Source organism: Nipponia nippon, unplaced genomic scaffold (assembly GCF_047370975.1).
Source record: "Nipponia nippon isolate SJK-2023a ecotype South Korea unplaced genomic scaffold, ASM4737097v1 scaffold_16, whole genome shotgun sequence".
Classification (NCBI taxonomy): domain Eukaryota; kingdom Metazoa; phylum Chordata; class Aves; order Pelecaniformes; family Threskiornithidae; genus Nipponia; species Nipponia nippon.
In genome coordinates this window covers 12,970,402-12,983,267 of record NW_028262332.1, presented here as the reverse complement: position 1 = coordinate 12,983,267, position 12,866 = coordinate 12,970,402, and the positions used below count along the sequence as shown (strand labels likewise).

Here is a 12,866-nt window from a genome sequence, read left to right as displayed (position 1 = left end):
GGAAAAAAGGGAGAAAGCACTCCTGCATAATGTCAGAGGGAACAAAGTGAAAAATATTTCTAGGTTAGCAACAATAACTACAAAAGCAATACTTGTCCTTAACAAAGAATAAATAATAAAAAAACACAAGTTAAGAACCCAGTACCATCTTGATCCACATCAAGACAGAGCTACAGCTCTCTCTTTAGCAGAAGTCCTCCCTCAAAAGCCCTTCAAGCAAGCCTGCTGACTTGCATAGGTTAGAAGGACAAGATACATGTTTAGGAGAGTTATACTCTAGGGGAATCTCAATAAAACAGTCACAGGAAAAGAAATATACATCTGCTGTATTACAGTATAATACTATCATGACTCTAACACGACTCTAGGTTCTCTAAACAGAACATAACTGACAGATGCTTCTGTAATCTCTGGTATCAAACGTAAGTGAAAATAGAAAAATACTTACGGTGGAATAAGGTAGTTCTGCACTCACTCAACCCATTTTGCTGCACACCTCCATCAGTTGGGTCTAGCTCTGGCTATTCAGCAGGTTTATCTCTTGTTTAAAAGCATGACATTCCTGTAAATTAATAGGAAATAGGATTATGGTGACATTTATTATATAACTCAGTTCTTCTCAAACTGTGCATTCCTTACCTGCAACATGCACACTGGAATTTTTATTCTTAGCTCTCCCCCCCAGCTTTGATGGCTATTTCCCTGTTCTAGTTTCATTGGCATGTGACAAATTCCAAAACTCAAAAGAACTAAATAATACATCACAGAGGGAGAGCAACATATTAGGAATTTCGTAACTAAATATTCGCCAAATATGTACCTGTAACTCTTCCTCACTCTGTCAATCAACACAACGTCCAAGCTGATACGGGTTTTAATCACTTCTTTCAAGATGCTTTATGAATGGTAAATGCTACTCATTCTTATTTTGTTTTCCTCAAGACTTAACTAAACAAAGCAGAATGGACACAAAACCAAATACAATCATTCTTCTATCTCTGTATCAGCAAATTAAGCCACAGCTCTTCCGCCATAATGATCAGCAACAAACCTAAGAAAATAATTGTTCAGGTAACTCGCTTTGGTGATACTTAGACATAGCCCTTTCCTCTTCTCCTCTTTTGCCTTATGGCAACTTTTATAACAGCTAATATTTATGACAATTACACATCAAATGAGAAGAAAATCATCTCAAAGATAGATACTTCCATGTGGAAACTGACATGAAAAACCCATTAAAGCCCATGTTGTTTTGACAAAGTTAAAAATCACTACAGATCACATGGTGTTACTATTGTGCCTCTACTTACAGTCTCTATTGTCCTTCTATTGTTAAAGAACCTCCATTTACAAAAACTTATATCATCTCTTCTTTAAATACATGTAATTCCTATTGGCATCAAAGAAAGCTATCTTTTGCTGGAAAAATAGTATCCTCTTCATACACTCAAAACTCATCCAAACTCCGAGTATACATACAGCAGGCACTCCCTGCATGAGCTAATGATCCTAGTTCATAAAAGAATCAAAATGACAAGTTACAAATGAATTAGCACCCACTTAAGTATTTCAACCAAAATTACAGACATGACATATGTTTACATCCCATCTCAGCAATCAGATTTGTTCCCCGGCAATTAAGTTTTTGTTTTGTGTGTGTGTCTGTCTGTGTATGCACTCTATTCTGTCTACTTGTTTCACTGTGAATGGCTTTGAAAACTAACTTTCCAAGTAAAATTTTGATACATCTGAAAAAATTGCCTTGCAAACTGTGCTGGCAGTCTCCAGTGTATCTGAATTTTTCAATTAGGCAGCATTAATTCTTCCTGTAACTCCACCTCCCCCATGCTGTTAATAGTCAAAGGTCACTTGGTATTGAAGACAGACATCAATTGGGCAGACAGCATTTATCAGGAACAGATACACATGCCACCTGATGTCAGCAAACAGAAGTCCATGAAAACATTAACAAACACAGAAGAAAGCAGCCTCTTGTTGGAAAAGAAATCATCAATATTTGGAATCCTGCATTAAAGACAACCTCTGCACCTCACTACAAATTAACCAAACGACTTTTAATGAGACTAACATTCATTCAAGCATATGTTTCACACAACAAATCCAGTAAAAATAATTTTTTACAGTAATCCAGTTATCCACTGTAGTTGATTAAAAGCTTTGAGCCAAGGAAAATATTTAGGACTACGTATATGAAGGAATGACAGGAATCAGAAAAAAACCCTATAAAAATTAGATAATCCCAGCCATGTCTTAGGTAACTGTAAAATAGCACAAAATCCTTACGTTTCATATTACTTGCTAAAGGAACTATTAAAGCTTCCATTAACCTTCCATCTTCCTCAATTTCTTTTGTGCAACGTGTTCCATAAGAGAGTATCTAAATGTTTATTTTGGAGACATTTCTGCAAAATAGGAAGTTACTTTCAGACCCAAACATGAGAAAATACACTTTTTTTAAAAATAAACTAGTTTATTTTCTTTCTTAAAAGAACTTGTACTTAAGAGATGCAATACTTCTGAATATATTTCTGACTGCTTATAACATCAACAGATGTAGTCATAAAAGAAAATCATTTAAAGCAGCAGAATTTAACTGTGTTATTTAAGCAGTCTTCTCTCCTTTGGTAAAGGATCAGCTATGCTTTACTAAAACACAAAAGTGGAGTCTACATTCACATACCAGTTGCAGAATTTTTTTTGTTCAACATTTAAAATCTGAAAACACTAATTGATGTTAAAAAAATAGCTAAACCTTTCCGCTATTCATTTTCTATTACTTGAAGATGGCATTTATAAGATAAACCTAAAGATATTAAGTAATATTAAACCAAGCATTAATCTGTTGAAATAAGAGAATTTTCTTGAAAGCCATCCTAATGTAGTTTCAGGAAACAAACCTGGCTGAAGACTGTATCTAGCATATTGCTCAGGAAACATGACATACATGGCATAAAGACCAACTGAAAGTTAGGCTTTCCCTGACAAAAAATAAGACAGACAGCTGAGATGCAAGAGGAGAATCTGAGAGAATTGGGTTTGTTAATCTTAAAATGACTACACTAAGGACTGATCTTGTTGCTGTCTTTAACTGCCTAATGGGAAATTACAGAGAAGATGAACCAGACTTTTCTCCAAGGCAAGCAATGAAAAGACAAGAGGCAAAAGAGACAAGTCACAGGAAGGTAAATCCCAGCCGTACATCAGGAAAAAAATATTCACAATGAAAATGCTTAGGCATTGGAACAAGTTGCCCAGAGAGGGTATGGAATCTCAAAATTCAAAACTTGGGAAGATGCTGAGCAACCTGCTCTAAACTGGCCCTGCTCTGAGCAGCGATTTGGACTAGATTATCTTTGGAGATTACTCCCAACTTACATTATTCTATGACTAGAGTAATTCCTTATTCTAAAAGCTGCGTGTTTTCCTTGACATCATTTCAGTCCAAACTAGAGTCTGTGAATACAAGCATACTGTTCCATATCCCACCCTAAATACCTTAGATTAAGTTTTGCATAGTTGTTCAAGAAGTGTTTGGACAACGCTTAGATATATGGTTGAACTTTTAGGTTGCCCTGTGTGGAGTCAGGAGTTGGACTTGATGGTCCTCATGGCTCCCGTCCAACTCAGGATATGCTATGATTCTATGTTACACCACTATTGTGTTTAAAATTCTACTCACAGCAATTTAAGCTGTAAGAGATCATTAAAATCACTTAGTTTGATCTTCAGTTTTCAGTGACAGGTCTTTAAATTTCACCCAGTTGTTTGTATGTTGGCCTCAAAAATTTATCTCAAAATGAACATAGGATGTTTTGCCTGAAACAGAACGGAGAGATCTGAAGTCTCCTGTTTTCTTATTTTATCCTAATTTCTTATTTGAAGAGTTTCGGCTTCAGTTCCATTTATACTCTGAACATAACAGCAGCTGTACCAGGAGAACCTAATCATCTGTGCAGCACAGCTTCCAAACTCCATACTGGTTCATAGGTAAAACATACCCAAAAACAGAAGATGAGGGAAAACATGTAGCATTACTTCCTCAAAGTATTTCTTCCAGTCCATCATGATTTGCAGTTCAGGGACTTCCTAACTCAGATAAAAATCTTGGCACCTAATACTCCCTCTAGACTTCCTTCTTACAAGTTTATCCAGTTGCTTTGCAAATATACAGATTTTTTTTTTGCAAATCTTGGAGCATCTACAACATCCTCTAATGAGAAGGTCTGCAGCTCGTGAGAAAATTAATGTTTTTGTGAAAAATATCTGCTCCTGAAGCTAGCTTTTGTTAGCCTTACTTTATAACCTCTGGTTCTTGCACTAAAGGTGACAGGTAAAAAACCCAATCTTTCCTGTTCACCTTCGCAATTCATGATGTTAGAAAGATACCATGCCCTCTCCCACACATCTCTTGTAGGCTGCAGGCAACTAGTCAAGTTACAGTTTACTCCTTGTAAGTCAACCACATCCTTCACTTCAGCCCCACTGCCCCTCTCTGTAGCTTCTCTAATTTTCTCACACCCTTTTGAGGATGGTAATAGAAGAACACCACACACTGTTCAAGATATACACCCGCTGTATACTTGTTCTTTGGCCTTCTCACATAAATCTCTACCACTAACACTTTTCTGATCACTTTGATGTTCTCATAGATCTCTCTCTTGCCTGTCTTGAAGAGGCTGACTGCAGCAAACATTTCTCTTTTGTGTTCAAGACCCTCCTTGATCCTGCATTTAATCAATTAGGCTCATCTTGCTCTTTAAGTCACTTATGACAAATTCTTAAAATATTTTTACTGCTAATTTTGGGGCACTCAGAATTTTTACCTTCCTTTTTAAAATGAGGATACCAAAATTATGCATTATAATCCAGTATAATTTTCAGCAAATGCTTTAGAATTTAAAATCTTTCTTCCTAATTCTGTTCACTACTTCCTTGTCTATTTATTTCAAGATAGACTTAATACTTTTTCCTGTAACATTGCTGAGTTCTTGTTGCGTTGTTTTTGACTGCCTGCATCATTTGCAGAACATCTGTTCCTCAAAACACATTCACTTGTACTTTAAATGAAGCCTACAGTTCCTCCTCTACAATATAAAAATTTGTTTGACCTTAACACAAACTCTACTGAAATACATAGCATGCCCAGTGGTCTACTTCACCCTGTTCAGATTGACTGTTCACACTTTTAACAAGTTATGGCATTTACAAACGTTAACCATGGCATTCACAAATTTATTGTCAGATCACTGATGAAGTTCTGCACTGTCAGACCTAGCACAACTCCCTGTAGATGTATTCTTATTAAAAAACGGTTCTTTCATAAGCAGCTAGTACCGATATATCGGATAGACAGTAAACCATCTGTTTATTGTGTTTGTTACTAAAAGGATAATACACTGTTATTTTTTAAACCTGAGTATCACACAGTATTAGAGTGCTTGATTAAGTAAACATATTTATAGTTTTTAGCTAGTTACCTTGGTCAATTCAACCTACAGTTGCATACAAGAACATTATGAAATGTGCTAAGAGCCTGGAAATAAAATTTACATGGAACAAAAAGCAAAGCTCATAACTACTGCCCATCTTGATTTCTAGATGTCACCCCTTTATTAAAATAAGGTAAACAAACAGAAAAATGAATAAAATAATTTGGTCAAAATAAGAGTTTTATAATATTTTTCTTCAAGCTGGTGCTACACCATGCAGAATGAACAACAGAGAGAAAATGAACAAGCAAGCATACATAGTTCTGTCCTTATTACGCACTCTTCCTGTCTTTCTCACACATGAAGAATAACTACTATGCACAACATGAAAACAATTCTGACTTTGAAAGCACCTGCTAGACATAAAAGTCATAGATTGCTACATTCAGTTATAAGGTCTTTAAGGCAAGGAGCATCCTTCCACATCGTAAGAGGGACCAACCCAGATTTAATTTTTTTCAATAATAAATAAGACAAGAGACTACGTATGTTCCATTTTCTTGGGTTCACAAAAAGAGACTACAGACAAAAGGCATGCTGCGATTCTGCCACCGAGAATTTCAACAACTATTCCTTCTCCACTACATGCCAAAACCATAGACCTACTGAAGCCTGCTGAAGCCAGACCAGATTTGAAGTGATCTGAAAATAGATCTCAGCCAACCAAGGTTCCTTAACAGCATCTGCACATCATCATTCACATGATATACAAATAGTTTTCAATTTTATTCCAAAAGTCCAGTGGAGAATGTGGCCACCCCCAGAACGTTTTCATCTGCTCCCTCCATTACCCTACACAACAAATACGCCCCTTAGAAAGACTGCTATCATTGTCTACCGAGTCTCGAAAAGCACAGTACTCTCCGAATCCACGTGCCCAAAAAGCAACCCATTTCATCACGCCCTTCGAGCCTCGGAGAGCCAACCAACTGGTAAAACACCCGCAGGGACGGCACCCCCAGACAGCGGCTGCTCCTGTGTCCGAGGCGCCCGGCCGTGCCCCGGGCGTGGACGGGCGGGCGGCGAGCGCCGCGGGCAGCGCACGGCAGAGACGGCGGCACCAGCGCCTGCGGGGCCTGCTCGGCCCACGACGGGAAAGCTGCCCGGCTGCCCGTGCATCGCCTGCAGCCGGAGGGACCCGAAGCCGCTCCGGAGGGGCCGTGCCGGCCCCGCCGCCCCAAGGCCGCGCGGTGGCCAGGCGGGCGCAGGCCCCCGCCACCTGCTCCCAGCCAGAGCCCGGCGGAGCCCGAGCCCGGAACGGCGCCCGCAGGGAGGGGCCTGGGGGCGGAGACCGCGGGGAGCAGCGCGGCCCCCCCCGCCCCCGCACCTGCCCGGAGGCCGCGCCGGGCCCGCGCCACCGCCGCCGGCAGAGACGCGCTGCGCCCCGCTCGCCACCCCTCCGGAGGGCCGGGAGCCGCGGTCTTCCCGCAAGCAGCGCGCCCTGGAGGGTGGGCTACCGGCCGGGCCCGCCGCCGCAGAGCTCCCCCCGCAGCACACACCCGAAGCGCGGACGGCGGCGGGCGGGCAGGGGGCTGCGGCGGACGGGCCCTCGGCCCGGCGGGGCGGGGCAGGGCAGGGCGCGCGCAGCCGCCCCGCGCCACTGGGGGGGGGGGGGGGGGCGGGTCCCACCTGTCCCGCCGGGCTCGTCCGCGTCTCACCTGTCCAGGGACCAGCGTCGCTCACGAGCCCTCTCGGCGCGGGGTCCCCGCCAGCACCGGGGCAGGGGCGCGCCGGACCGAGGCCCCCGCCCGCCGCAGCCGCTGAGGACGAGGCCCAGGCCGGCAGACGGGGGACCGCGGGGAGGGGACGGGGCGCGCCAGACTGACGGGCCCGCCGGCCAACCGCTGCTCCGCACGGGAGCGCTCACCAATCGGCGCGGGGCAGCGCGGGGCGGGGCGGGAGCGGGAGAGCGCGCAGCCGCTGCGCAGGAGCCACCGCCTCCCGCAGGTGCGCCGCGCTGCGCCATCCCCGCCGTCCCGCCGACGGGTTGGGGCGGCCCCGCCCGGCGGGCGGGGGCCGTGTCACGGCGCGGACAGCAGCTTCCTGGGACGAGGCGGGCCGCGGGGTCAGGGCGCCGGGGCGGCCCCTCAGCGGGACGGGCCCGGCGGGTCGCAGCCCGGGCTCCCGGGAGGGCCGGTGTCGTCCCCGCAGAGCAGCGTGCCTGCGCTCCCTCCCGTCCTCGAGCCTGCCGCCGAGCGCAGGTTCAAGTGCTCCCTGAGGAGACGCGGCCAAGTCTGTGCGCAGACACGGAAAATCCGTTGTCTTTTATCTGCTCGTCACCTGCTGCAGCACGGACTTGAACTCATCTTTCCCAGTGTACCAAAGAACATCTCAAAATCCCCAGACCGAACCGGGGTTCGGGTACACGTACAAGCGCTGGTGCTGGAGTCATCTGATGGTGACAGCAACGCGTTCTTCCAAGGCAATTAAATAGGGCTCGGTGAAAGTGAGAAGAGGGCTCACCTGAAAGTGAGAACATTTCTGCCAAACTATGTACGGTTAAATTTGCCACATGCTAAATGCTTTAACTCTTTCAGAAAGTGGTATAGTAGCCTTCAGTGACTAAAGCTACATGGCAAAAGGAAGGTGCGTCTTTCTCTGAATGACAGCTTCTCTAAAAGCAATATTTGGTGGGTAGGTAGTCTGCAAGCATCACTGCAGGGAAAATATTTGTTTTGTGAATTGGTAGCTACATACAGGATTGCTTTCCAGTCCACCAGACTGAACTGAAGTTTTGTACACGAGAGAACAAAAGCCTAATAAGGTCACTCAGGGGAAGTTTTGATAGACTGCATGACATCCAGAATACATTTAGAAGCTGTCTTTCTAATCTAGTTACTAAAGGTCTTCAATGACTATCAAATCCAGAGCTGTTTAAACATCTTCAGACATCCCAATTAAACATGTATGAGCTTTCTTTCCAAAGCAGAAAGATTAATTTTGAGAATAAACTATAAAAACAACTTTAAACATAGATTTGGGATCTGCTTGTGAATACTGATGGTCACAACTCCATTATCTACATCAAAACCAAATGCAATACATAGAAAGGTATTTTCCCACATTTCCTCCCCCGCCCCGCCCCGAATAGCTGAAGAATTAAAATTAATTTCATATGAATCTGCAATCATATAGGCATAGACTATTCTTTACTCATTAGTTTATCCTGTTGGTACTGCTAAGCTACATACACTTTCCTTTAAGACTTCTAGCATCAGCTCCCACTAGAGTAAGATTACAGGATTCTCTGGCAAAATGTTTTCTGCTCTGTCCTATATCACTATGCCGGGACATTAAAACAGCAGTTCATGGCCTACAGTCCTCTTTAAAAAAAAAAAAAACAACAACTTATATATATATATAGCTACTGGTATTTCTACAAGGATTCAGAAAAAACAATTTGAGAGCTATTTACTTCTTTTCCTAATAATCATGAGATTCTAAGTCAGAGTTTTCAGACTGGTGCTTTAAGTACTGCAAAGTGATAATGTCCACTGTGTAAATAGGTCTTGTGCATTATAGCAGGACTTCCTCTGAAATCCTGGATATATTCCCTGCTAAGTAACAATGTTGGTAAATTTTAGCCAAATTTAATGGTATCAGCTGTGTTTTCATGAATATAAAGCAAAAATTTCTTTCTGCAAAATTCCAGTTACTAAGACATGACCCTGCTAAGAATAGAATTACTCAGCAGCCGCTCCTGTTGAGAGTATCATAATAAACAAAGATTGGAAATTTCTTTTTTAGTTCCTGTTTCAGGTTTCTGCTATGTACAGCACCTTAAATTATCCCTACATAACATAGATTTTAAAAAATTGGCCAGCACCCTCTGGTGAAAAAAATGCATAGATGAGATGTAGGGTTGTACTGTACTGAGTTATTTGAAAAGGTTGGCAAAATGCATAGCCAAATAAGGTAACTTTAGACAATGCCATTAGCCATATAATTTCCCCAAATTTTAATTAAATGTTTCTGTCTGTAGTTCAACTGACATTCAATTGAATATTCCTTTTAAATTTTTCCTAAATCCATGCGCAATACAATTGTAATATGCTATTTCATATAGTTAATGAAATGTAGCACCCATGGGATAAGGCTCCATTTTTCCTGCATGATTACTGCTGAAAGAAAATAAATTCTATCATAGAATCATAGAATCATTTAGGTTGGAAAAGACCTTTAAGATCATCACGTACAACTGTTAATCTAACACTGCCAAGTCCACCACTAAACCATGTCCCTAAGCACCACATCTCCCCGTCTTTTAAATATCTCCAGGGTTGGGGACTCAACCACTTCCCTGGGCAGCCTGTGCCAGTGCCTCACTACCCTTTCAGTGAAGAAAGTTTTCCTAATATCCAATCTAAACCTCCCTTGGAGTAACTTGAGGCCATTTCCTCTTGTCCTATCGCTTGTTACTAATTCTATGATATGTCATGTTCATTGGCTATTCTAGCTTCTCCTCAAGCTGTTTTCAAGTTTGCATTACGAAAAGTTAAAGTGGAGTGTGTCTGCATGTACACAAAGATCAGGTTTTTTTAACATAAACCAATTTTTTCCTTAGCCTTAACACACCTTCTTTACAAAAACTTTGGTCTTCTATCTCTCACTTTGCTAAAAGTGGTGGTTTATAGCACCTTTTTAACAAGTATTCAGGGTCTGTTTTTCCCTTGATGCTAAATTCAGATGTGGCAGCAAAGATGAGAAAAGTTCAGGTATTTCATAGAATCATAGAATGGTTTGGGTTGGAAGGGTCCTTAAAAGGTCATCTAGTCCAACCCCCCTGCAATGAGCAGGGACATCTTCAACTAGATCAGGTTGCTCAGAGGCCCGTCTAACCTGACCTTGAGTGTTTCCAGGGATGGGGCACCTACCACTTCTCTGGGTGACCTGTGCCAGTGTTTCACCACCCTCATTGTAAAAAATGTCTTCCTTATACCTAGTCCGAATCTACCCTCTTTTAGTTCAAAACCATCACCCCTTGTCCTATCACTACAGGCCCTATTAAAAAGTCTGTCCCCATCTGTCTTATAAGCCCCCTTTAAGTATTGGAAGGCTGCAATAAGGTCTTCCCAGAGCCTTCTTTTCTCCAGGCTGAACAACCCCAACTCTCTCAGCCTTTCCTCATAGGAGAGGTGTTCCAGCCCTCTGACCATTTTTGTGGCCTCCTCTGGACCTGCTCCCACAGGTCCATGTCTTTCCTGTGCTGAGGAATCCAGAGCTGGATGCAGTATTCCAGGTGGGGTCTCACCAGAGCGGAGCAGAGGGGGAGAATCACCTCTCTTGACCTGCTGGCCACACTTCTTTTGATGCAGCCCAGGATACGCTTGGCTTTCTGGGCTGTGAGCGCACACTGCTGGCTCATGTCCAGCTTTTCAAGCCCATCTCTGCAGGGCTGCTCTCAATCCCTTTATCCCCCAGCCTGTATCGATACTGGGAATTATAAATTATTATAAATAGCATTAATATTAGCATTATAAATAGCAAACCATCAAAATGCATCAAAGATATATTGGCACTGGGCAAATATTACAAATTGACACTGAAATTGTCAGTAATTAAATTCAGAATTAATATTCCATTTAGAGTAACAGAAGTTTGCATCTCTTTAAGGGTTTTGAGAGAACCTCTGTCAAAATTTCTACTGTTGCTCTTTAATTCTACAGTCCTCTGATATTTATCCCATCCCCACGTAAGGCTTTGCATGGGAATGGCCACATCTTTCCTTCTGCTGACTCTGCTACATAAATGGTAATTTCCAACAAAGGAGATATATAGCAGTGCTGAGCAACATCTTGTATGTCTTTATATTACGAGGACATATATACACAATAGCTAGAGTAGATTTAGAATGGTGGATACCCATAAAACAAAAGTCCCTGCTTGTAATATTTATTGTACTGAAATTACAGGCACGGTTTAGGGAAGCAAGTTATACTATGTACGAAAGTAGGGAAAATGAACCAAATGAAAGTAGTTCTGATAAGCAGTTCAGGCTTAGTGTTATCTTGGATCAAGAAGTTCTGTTTGTTATTTAAAATTATGAACTATTAAGTAGTTTCAATAACCAAACTTTTTTGTGTGTGCATTTGTCTGTCAGCATTGCTTGAAACTGATTTAGAGAAAACCTTTTTCAGGCTTTACCAAATTAATGCTTTGGAAATAAGTTACTTTAGTTTATGCAATACAATTCTTTTATTGGATATCTTTGCTGAAATAGCCTAAAGTATTTTCCAAGTTATTTAGGGACAAACTCTAAACAAGCAGATAAGTTGAAGTTTAACCACACATACTGTTCTATGGCACTGTAATTATTGCCATGGATTGCAACTTTAAACAAATATGAACTACCCAAGGTCAATGGTGTATCCCTAGGTAGAACTAGATGAAGTTAGAATCCTACACAGCAAAAATGCAGCATAAGGTTAGCTAGAAAAAGGGGAGTTAAAGAAAAAATGGAATAATTCCTAAGCGTTAAGTGCAAAGAATAGCGGAATTATTCTGGTAGTCTAGAGACATTTTTTAAATCTTGAAATAATCTGATATACACCACCACAATTTCTCTTATTTCCACATCTTCATCTGGACAAAACAGATAAAGAAGAGGTCCTTTGAAGCTACCAGCTAGTTTACAGAGGCAATTGACCTATGTCATCCTATATCTGAGCAGAGTGGAACTCCCTGTCTTTGTATCTAGAAGATTTTTCCTCTCTATAAAAGGAGAGAAGCCAACCTTAAGAAAGACTATTCCGATACTGTGAAGTCTTCTGATGTATTACGAATGGCTCTTGAAGTGATAGGCACTGTGTTTTACACAGTGTAAAAAGTTGATTGTACATCATCATTTTGACTTTATTTGACTAGCTTGACAAGTCTTGACTCATTAAACCTACACAGACAGTTTTCTAATCTTGTCAATTTGGTCACGCCCCTTCACTGTTTTCCCAAGTTTCCTCTTCCAAAAGCAATTGTGTATCTTCACTTCTAAGGGCTTTTCCATTAATCCTCAATATGTCTATTTTCTTATCATCACATTTCACTTACATCTAGCCAGGGTCACTGTCCTTTGCCTGCTTACTATGTTTTCCAACAAGTACCTTTGTACTTTCTCTGATACTGCCTCAAACTGATGAATGGTCCATCAGCCTTGCAAAATTGCCTCAAAAAATCCTCCTTCAAAACCCTCCTTTGTTTCAATGCCAGAAAAAGTCCACTGTGGATGACTGCAGCTTGCCCCTCTGACCAAAACCCTTTTATCTTTTCCTTTCCTGTCTACATCTGTTGTCTTTTGTTTTATGCAGTACAAGGCTTCTGGGGAAGTCATATAGGCACATGTCTTTCTTAAACATGACTCTG

At 41.9% G+C, this 12,866-nt stretch overlaps 1 protein-coding gene across 12 annotated transcripts in view; it reads right to left on the bottom strand.

The window, feature by feature from the left end:
• RALGPS1 (Ral GEF with PH domain and SH3 binding motif 1) overlaps nucleotides 1-12,866 on the bottom strand; it is a 155,337-nt gene that overhangs the window by 123,343 nt on the left and 19,128 nt on the right. For 7 of the 12 annotated variants that reach the window (XM_087753221.1, XM_087753220.1, XM_087753215.1 and 4 more), the window contains exons 1-2: nucleotides 7,169-7,310; nucleotides 449-562 (exon numbers count right to left, since the gene is read on the bottom strand). The gene's annotated coding sequence lies outside the window, so the exon portion shown is untranslated. Of the gene's footprint in view, nucleotides 1-448; nucleotides 563-2,304; nucleotides 2,444-6,837; nucleotides 6,860-7,009; nucleotides 7,059-7,168; nucleotides 7,311-12,866 lie in introns of those variants that run through there. The other 5 variants (XM_087753222.1, XM_087753216.1, XM_087753218.1 and 2 more) reach the window with 4 other exon arrangements.